The sequence below is a fragment of the Lepeophtheirus salmonis genome, chromosome 8 (genome assembly GCF_016086655.4).
Source record: "Lepeophtheirus salmonis chromosome 8, UVic_Lsal_1.4, whole genome shotgun sequence".
NCBI classification, from domain to species: domain Eukaryota; kingdom Metazoa; phylum Arthropoda; class Copepoda; order Siphonostomatoida; family Caligidae; genus Lepeophtheirus; species Lepeophtheirus salmonis.
Window position 1 is genome coordinate 18,045,120 of NC_052138.2, and position 9,694 is coordinate 18,054,813.

Consider the following 9,694-nt stretch of genomic DNA (forward strand, 5'->3'; position numbering starts at 1 on the left):
CCCATAAGAAAACTATTTCATTTAGAAGAGCCCTTCAGTGTCCTGGATGTTTATAACACAGAAATCACTCATCCCTATCACATTGATATCAATTCCATTTATAAGTTGGACGTCATGATATACGGTCTATAGTCTATACCGATAAGTATATAACCTGGATACTTCAAGCTCACGCCTGATTTCTGTATTACTAATGAGTCTCTTATCCACATCAAATCATCTAGAAAAAAAATACTTTTGTCACCCTACCTCTTCGATTTTCTTAAAAATTGCAACAGAGTTAGCTTTAATAAAAATGAGATGATCTGGAAAATTTGAGCGTCGAACTCCCAGCGGTTCTTGAGATATCACATTTTTAAAAATCAGCCGTGTCGAGAATCCTGTTGAAAATCGCAACATTTAAAATAACCTTTTTGATCATAAAATCTGTTTTAGAGGTGCAATATACCTGAAATTTGGACCAGAAAAGCTAATTGATACGAGGAATCCAAAAATTGTATTTATTTGACTGAAAAACTTTCCATTTTTCAGATATGACACTAGTTCTTTTTTTTCTCGTTCAATCCATATTTCTTCGAAAAAATTGATGTTGGAATAAATATCTGACCAAAACCTAATGTCAACAAATCTCTCAAACATATTTTATGACCAAAAAGTTCATTTTAATTGTTGCAATTTACAAGAGGATTATCGAAACGGCTGATTTTTAATAATGTAATATCTCGAGAACCCCTGAGAGTTAGAAGCTCAAATTTTCAGGATCATCTAATTTTCCTGAAAGCTAACTCTGCTGCGATTTTGAAGAAAATTGAAGAGGTACGGTGACATGCCCTGGATGATTTGATGTGGATTTATTTTTATGTCATTGGAAAACAAGTGAAAGACTATTCTAGACTCGTAAAGATAATTTGCTTCTCTTTTATTGATATTTTGGTCTGGAAAGTATATTATATTCTACTATTATCTATAAATAGCTATTTGGAGCTGTTAAGTGATTATGTGTTTCACAAAATATATAACAATCCCCAAAAACTTCTGCAGAAATATGGTGAAATATCTGTATGTCATTGAAATTCCCAAACTTATTGAGTTGGGAATCCTTCTCTAAATAGCCAAATTCCTTGTCACCATCTTGGAATATTACTTTTGCAACGATCTAGGATCTCAACACAAATAAATAAATTATTAAATATTTTCCATACTAGATAATTATATGTTGCTTTACTGAAAACAATAGTTAAAATGTAACAAAATAGTAATACGATTGTTTTAGTATTGATTGAAAAAATAATAAAGTGTCAATGATATTCTTCAAAAGTTACATTCCCTATTAATGAGTTCTCCTATATTTTATTATTTTATCTTACTGATTAATTCGGTTATATTATGGACATGGAAATGCTATTTTGTTATTTTGATTGTTGTCAGGCGATTAGAAATTTCATAATCCTTCCTACTATTAGTTGTAGAACTACTATTGGTCTGTATTACAAACTATTGCAAGATTTGATTTCCCGAGTATTATTCAAATATTTACTAAAATATATATCTCTTTCTGGAGATAAAAGTAAAAATTACAAGGCAACAAAGGCTTATTCATTTCATCATCTTTAGTTCTGTTATCAGAGATGTAGATAAACTCTACATCAACATAAATAACAAATTAAGATCTTGTTGTAAGTTGTTTTTTTTGCAAAAGCTTTTCATATTAAGAAAAAAACAAAACATCCACTTATTTTTAATATATAGTTGATTTCTTCGCTATAATGATTGTTTTCTATTATAAAACTATACCTAATATCAAAATAATGGTGTTTTTCCCCTATCTTACGAAAATTGAAAAAAATCACAAAGTTACAACCACAAGGCAACTAATAGTAATAGTTGCCTACTGTCTTATATTCATAAACATAGATAGATGTTCATCCATTTTTTTATTTTCATACCTAAAAGGCTATAGTATGAAAATAAATTGTAATTCCTCCTTTGCATAGTAGTGCCAAGCCCAGTTTGCAAGTTGAACATCTTACATTTTGAGTTAGATTACTTGTAATCTTAGAGCAAAATACAAGTAAAAGGATATATCCACATATATGAGACGTCACTAAAAAACGCTGGCTTACTTCTGTCGAATGAAAAAAGTTGTGAACGCCACACCTTTATTATCTACCACCTTGAAAAAAACATTCTTATTTCCCTTTCCTTTTTCTAATTGTCAGGGTTACCATATTTTATAATACTAATCCTATATCCTTGCACCATCATTAATTGTAATCATTTGTCCAACGATTTGTAGAATTTTCATACCACGTATTAATTTTCTGAAAGTTGATTGATTGAACTCAACGTATTTCTTGTTAAGCTGTGAACATCCTAATATCAAACAGATAATACGATCAAGATATGTCCATGTCTTTATTCTTTTTATTTAAGGAAAGGTTGAATAATGTAATGTAGATTCCCCATGTGAATAATCTTTGTATATATTTGTTACTTTATTCACATAAACAAATTTGACTCCTGCAGATCCAAAGCAAATTTTCCGTTAAATATCGCTATTTTAGGCTTGAAGTCACATTTGAATTACTGACATAATGTTCTAGAAAAACCATAAACTTTTATATTTGTTGCTTTGTCCTTCAACAAATTTTTGTTATTGCTTTGAAAATAGTTAATACCAATAGATATAATTTGGTTACTATTCAAAACTATTCAATCAAACTGAAGAAATTGTTTTATGAATCTCATTTGTATGTTATCCATTGGATTAGTAATGAATCATTTTTTATGTTTGATTATTATTTAAACATGAGAACTTACTATTCTAAGGCTTTAACACATTTCATCTCTATAATATTCATAAAAGTCAATAAGCCTAATAAAATTATAATTTGCATTGTAAAGCTAACAAATGCTTTTTGTTTGATTTAAAAAGGATTTTATAAACAAATATTTTGTTTTGAGACGTTCAAATATAAGAATTCTATACTCAAAGTTTGTGATGTAACGTTTATAGAGGGAAACAAATATAGTTTTATAATTAAACAAAAATGGACACTCTATTTTGTTGTCAAGTAACGATTTTCTGTTTCTTTCCTTTAACGAGTGTTCTAAATGATGATTGGTTGAATCCAAATCAGATTTTGTTGAGGCTTGTGAACAATTCGCAAGCATTTTCTTCTATATTAATACGACAATGTGTGTCTCATTTCGGAATGTACATTTAATATCTTAGAACAGCTTGACTACTTGATCTAAGAATAACAATTTAGCAATGAGCGTGTGTAGCTAAAGCTCAGGGCATCATAATAAAAAAAGAAATGAAAAATATGAGTACATATTGATATTATTAAAGTAAAGTGTGTCTATATTTTTGTCTGTTTGTTGACGCCTAATATCTCCGAGTAATGTCGAGGCCTTCCGCTAGTTGATAATAATCCCATAGTTAGGAAGAATTGGCTAATTAAAAACTGATTTTTAACTATTTTTTCTGTTTCTTTTTGGAAGAAAGATTGCAATAAATGTAATGACAGGATCTCCCTCTAAAAAATACTTTAAAAAGATTTCGGTTGTGAAATGAGTTTCAAAACTGGAACTGTATTTTCTGTACACAAATGATATTTGTATCCTCCTTAGAGTAGTAATACATTTCTGTCTCTCAAAAATCTTAAAATTGAAACTTCAGATATCAACAAAAATTCTATAATTAATCAATAAAACCAATATTTGCTTTCTCGTCGCAATCTACAAAACTGGCCCCTACCTGAAATGCAAATATAAATATACATAATTTAAACTCTATTATATTAAAATGCAGAATTGTGAACACATGCTGAATTATGGCGTCCCAGGCTTATGACTGCTACTGAGGGATATAATAAGACATAAATGTTAAATAAATATAATAATAATGTGAAATTTTGGACTTTTATAAAAAAATGTAATTAAAGAATTTGAATAAAAAATAAACAAAAATGTCATTTCAAGCTAGTCTACAGGCGAAAATAAATCTTGTTTCTCCTAGAATTTGTAGTATTTTTGGAGTTCTTAAAAACTAGGCTATTAAAACTAAAAATATCATAACTTTACCAAAAATATATTTATTAACAAACAGTTTTTTGCAGGCTGTACAAGGAGATATACAGGATAATTATATTCAATGAAGGTACCCTTAGCCTCGATACAGCTTCTGAAGCGCGAGCAGTCTTTGTGACGACATCGTTGGGAAGGTTGCTGAAGATGGAACCGATCCTATTGATGAGGTCGTCGCTATATTCTTAATATACGAGTACATAAATAATTTTTACTAAAGATTATATATTTTCCCTCAGTTAAATGATCCATAGATTGACAAATTAAACATAAATAAGTGAATAAGCATGTTTAAATATTACTTAAAAATGTAATTTATTCGTTGAGTGATTGACTAAATTTAGTTTGAAAAACAAGCAATATTATATACTTCATATTATTCATCGTAACAATATTTTAAAATTCAAGCAGTTTTTATTTTTACAAAAATGGACATTCTTATGTAAAACATTATAGGCCCAAAAGAGTTTCTTTTTAAAATGTTTTTGAACATCTATTTTTTAGTTCATAACGCCAACATAAATAAGTTAAAAACTAATTAGAAAAATATTTTGAGATTAAACAGTTAGGTCATCTATCCCTTGTCCAAAAAATCAGCATGTATCCTTGTATCCAGATATAATATGTATACAAGGGTGAACAATTAACTTTCAACCCAGTTATAGTATAATATTGTGGCTCTTAACTGCGGTATAAGGAATTATTATATATGTTCTGTGTAATTTAGATCTGATTAAAAAACGTCAATTAAAAATGACGTTGTCATGAACTAGCGGTAGTACCTGGCATTGATTGGAGTTATTAGGAGTCGTTGAACAGAAAAGCGTTGCTTTATTGATATAAAATACTTGCCCAAAAAATCCTCAGGGTTACTCGATTTTCTTCATGAGTAGCACACTGAGATGATGTTACTCAATAATTAGAAGTTCAATTTTCAAGAAGGAAGGAGTAATAATAATCCATTATTATATGGAATGATGAAAATCCAGTGTAGAATGGGCAGGTTAAAAAAAACAACCGAAAATCAACATGGTAACCCTCACAATTTGAGGAATGTTTTGGAGGAGAGAAAGATTGATGCTCATGATGTTACAATCTGCTGTGACAAGAGAGGAAGGAGAAAATTTGCTGGAATTAATCCAATTTCAACCCCCAATTCTACTCTGAATGTTCAATCAAGTTTTGAACATAATTGAATCTACATAGGAAAGGATGTTCACTACTAATGATGACAACTGCTAAGGAAAAGAATATCTCTTCTTTATATTACCAATTACAAATAAACGGGCCAGCTATAAAAACACACCGGATTTACATCATTAATAATATTTTTGGTATGTAATTCCCTTCTTCTCCCAATAATTCCTCCAAAAAGTAACATAAAAAAGCGATCCAGTTGGTTATTAGCCAATGCTTCCCAATTCTGGAATTATCATCTAACTCATGGGAATTCTGGCATTGATTGGAGTTATTAGGCATCTATAAACAGACAAACTTTGCTTTAATAATATAGATTTGTATTTATAAAGTCATACATTTTTTGAAATAAAATCTGGAAAGACCCTCTATAGAAATTAAGTGGTGGTCAATGGAGATAAAAAGATTATGAACCGCTGGTCTAATATAATAGAAACGGGTCATTCAACAAGATCTAACATTATATATATTTTTATCGTAATACAATTTATGAATATTATAATTCGATTTGACTTCTATCTGTTTCAATAATGGCCTGAATTTGGATTCAAAATGCTTGAAAGATTTGACAAAACGGTCATTTTCCAACGATTCCACATAATTGGTTCTAATGCAAAATATATTTTCTTAAAAAACAAAGTTCAATATCAAATTCAAATATAAAAAAGGAAAGAAATATATTTATCTCAGGTTCCACTTACGGATTAATCGGGCCTGATATTCGTACTTAGAATTAAAATATTGATAAGTTATGCTTTCTTCTATAGTCTACTTTGTAAATAAATTTATATATTGTATGTACATGTAAAACATTTGTGTACTTAAAAGTTTTACTCCTAAAAAGATTAAGTTAAAAAGTAAACAATAAAAACTATAAATACATTTTTGCAACAAGCTGGAAAAGTATTGGATATAATTTTAGAGTAATCTTAACCCATAATTTCACACACTTTTCATTTATGGAGACAGTTTTTATGAATTGCTTGATGTCTATAGTCTTGTGAGTTATGTTTGGCATTTATAAATTTTCCTTGACGTTTCTTGGCAGATGTCATGATTTGCGTGTATTTAAAATGCAAATTAGAATCTTTGAATATACTTAACCCATTAATGGCTATATTAACACAGCAATTCTCTATGCACTTAGATAAATGCTATATTAAATTAATCTTCTGAATTTGAAAACTCATTTCTAATAAAAAGCATGTGTGGCTAGAGCTCATATTAAAAATGCAAAAACAAAAGAAATTGATATTTCTGACTCATTAACCTAAATCTAAAATAGTCTTTAAATAAGGTTTAGCAACGAGAGTGTGTAACTAAATCTCATTAAAGGAGCGCTCTAGAGACTAAAACACTCACTGGCTTCTCAGGTCATATCAAAAAAGATAAGAAAAGGGAAGTACATAATATATAAAAATAATGAGTGTGACTTTAGACGAAGTTTAGGAACGAGCATGTGTAGGAAAAGCTACGCCAGGGAGCACTCTAGAGACTAAACTTCTCCCTAGATCATCACGTCATACTAAAAAAGAAAAGGGAAGTGCACATACTTAGGGTTGGGAAAACTAATAATTAATTAGTGTGTAAGTCTTGTTGTTGTTGTTGGTGACAAGAACAATGTTTCTTTACTTTCTCAAGTTGTTATTATTATTATTTCATTCTTGAGGAAAAACCCAGTATTCAGTATTGAGTTTATGCGAGAGTGTGCTCATGCTCAGTGGAGAGTAACCCTGAGGATTAGTTGAAGAGTTATCTTCTATATCTTTCAAAAATATTTCTCGGCGTTAATGGGTCAAAGTATAAATATTTTGTAATGATTCATTAATTGATCTTCTAATATTCAGACTTTAATTACCGGGTGGCCCATTGAAATCTGAGTACTTACTAATTCAATAATTAATGAAGGTTGAGAGATTGAAATTAATTCATATTTCCAAATATTAAAGCATTAACAGTTAGTTACAAAACAAAATAAAGCATAAGCTCTCTTACTTATGTTCAAGTTGAGAAAATGACACATGAACGTGATCGATGAATTTCTATTTGCGCACTCCTAGCAGTTGGGGGTCTCCAATAACCACGCCGTCAGCAAGTCCAAAACGTTGCAGAGGCAGAGGGGCTCTTTTAAAAAGGCCAAACTGGACCCGGAGGACTGAAAGAAAACAGCCTAGGGCAATCCTCTCAGGTCCATGTGGACCCATGCAAGAATCTCAGGATTTCACATCAGACTCTCCAGAGATCTATCAAAAAAGTGGGTGGAAAGAGCCTTGTGAGGGTAGAGAGGCCACTTTTAACACCAGCAATGAAAAAACCATCTTCTCTATTGCAAGACCCTTTTGAATGAGACTTTTGGAATATTTTTTGACACTTTTGGTTCCATACAGTCCTGATGCCAACCGTTTGACTACACCTTCTGGGTCCATGTTGAGGGGAAGGCCAAACACAGAGGACCTCAAAGCCACTGTCAGCTAGCACCTGGATGCCATAACAGAGAACTACATCTGCAGTTGATATCAGGACTTCCACCGCCGCCTGGAAGCTATCATAGCCACTAAGGGCGGCTACATTAATGATTAAGAGAGCTCAAACTCACATCTATTTACAGCATTCATTTTGTTGAAAATCTATTGTTAATAGTATTAAAATAATTTATATGTGTGTGTGATGTATTGTAAGTCCATCTTAGAAAAACAATAAAAAATCCTCATTTATTTCAAAAATGAAGAAAGATACAGACTTTAGACATAAAGTAATACTTGTTTATAATTTTAAGTTACGCATATTATTATTTTCAAGAGTGTCTAAAGGGTGACCAGGTTTGATTATATTTACATCAAATGAACAGAAACAACAAAAATGTTGTATACAAGGAGGTTTTTACAATATAAATTTACCTATGATATTATTTTAGTTTATAGTAAATCGTTTTAGTTAAGAGTTTTAACATAAATAAGGTAAATAGAAATAAAATCTTTTTAATTTTTCATTAGCTATCTTTAAGATAGAGTGTTCAAGCTAGTTGTTAATCAATAAATTATATCTTGTAGAAGTTTAAAATTCAAAGTGTGCAGATTTTAATGGACTACTCAGTATATTGTAAAGGCAAATTTAATCCCTCCAGCCCTGAATATTAGAACGTTAAGTATATAATGAAAGTAAAAAGAAACCTTATCAACTTCCACGTCAAAATTCAAAGTTTTCAACTAAGAAGTAAATTAATTTGATATATTCGATTTACTTTGCCTTTCCAAAGCCATTACATATTTATAAGATCTGAGAGAAAAACATACAGGCTAGATAACATATATATATATATTTATATGCACAAACCAATGGTGCTCCTGGTTTGTGGTCAGACTCAAATTTAAAACTCAATATGCTACACTGCAGGGGTGCCAGAGCCATAGAGACCAATGAGAAATTGGCATCCTCTTTTTTAGACTAAGTGTAATAATTATATATTAAAATTTTAAAATTAAAATTAAGTTGAATGACTATAATGTCATAACATAAATATTAATTAAAGTATATAATATGCTGCCACTCAAACTGCAAATACGTGATTACGTGACTCTGCTCTTCTTTAAAAAATATTGTGTCAGTCCCAATTTCTTGGGTTCAGTCCAGTCTTAGGACTGTCATTCTTTGAATTGTTCCTAAGATTTTGATAGTATTTAGCGGAAGATGAAAAATCAAATTGACTTAAAATGAAAATGAATGACTGCTATAAAAAGAAGAACCTTTTACATTTTCATAGCATTAGTGGGGAGAAAATATTATAATTAATTTAAATTCATGTATATTTATTTTATTATGCCTTCTAAAACAATTTATACCAAGGATAGACGATCATTTTTCTTTTAGAGGGAGGTCCCAAGACTTATTAAATAATAAACAAAGAAGAAGAAAGAGCACACGCATCACCTGTTTTTCTTTTTCTAATCACTATACTTAGTGAAGCAAAGATATGATGAACACAGAGCATTAAAAGGATTTTTCAGTCTCTAGGGTGGATAAACTTAAAATTAATTAAATTAGATAACTTTGAGAGACAATAAAAGAAAATTAATTTTTTCGTGAACAACGGTTGATTTTTGAAATATTTCTCGAAATTTTTTAATTTTTAGACTATAAAAAAATCAATCAAAACAAGCCCCCCCAATATTCCTGCAGACACCCTTGAATATATTGAGAAATAATTTTGGATTAATTTATTGTATCCGGACATATGATACCATTCGTATATTCAACCTATTTCACCTTGTAAAATCTAAATGCTTTTCAAAATCCGTTCATTATTAGTATTTGTTCCATGGGATATAATTCGATGGGCTTAGGTCATAGGTATTAGAAACTAGGGAAAGTGGAATGGCCTGTCCCAATTCCGTGGAAATTATCCATA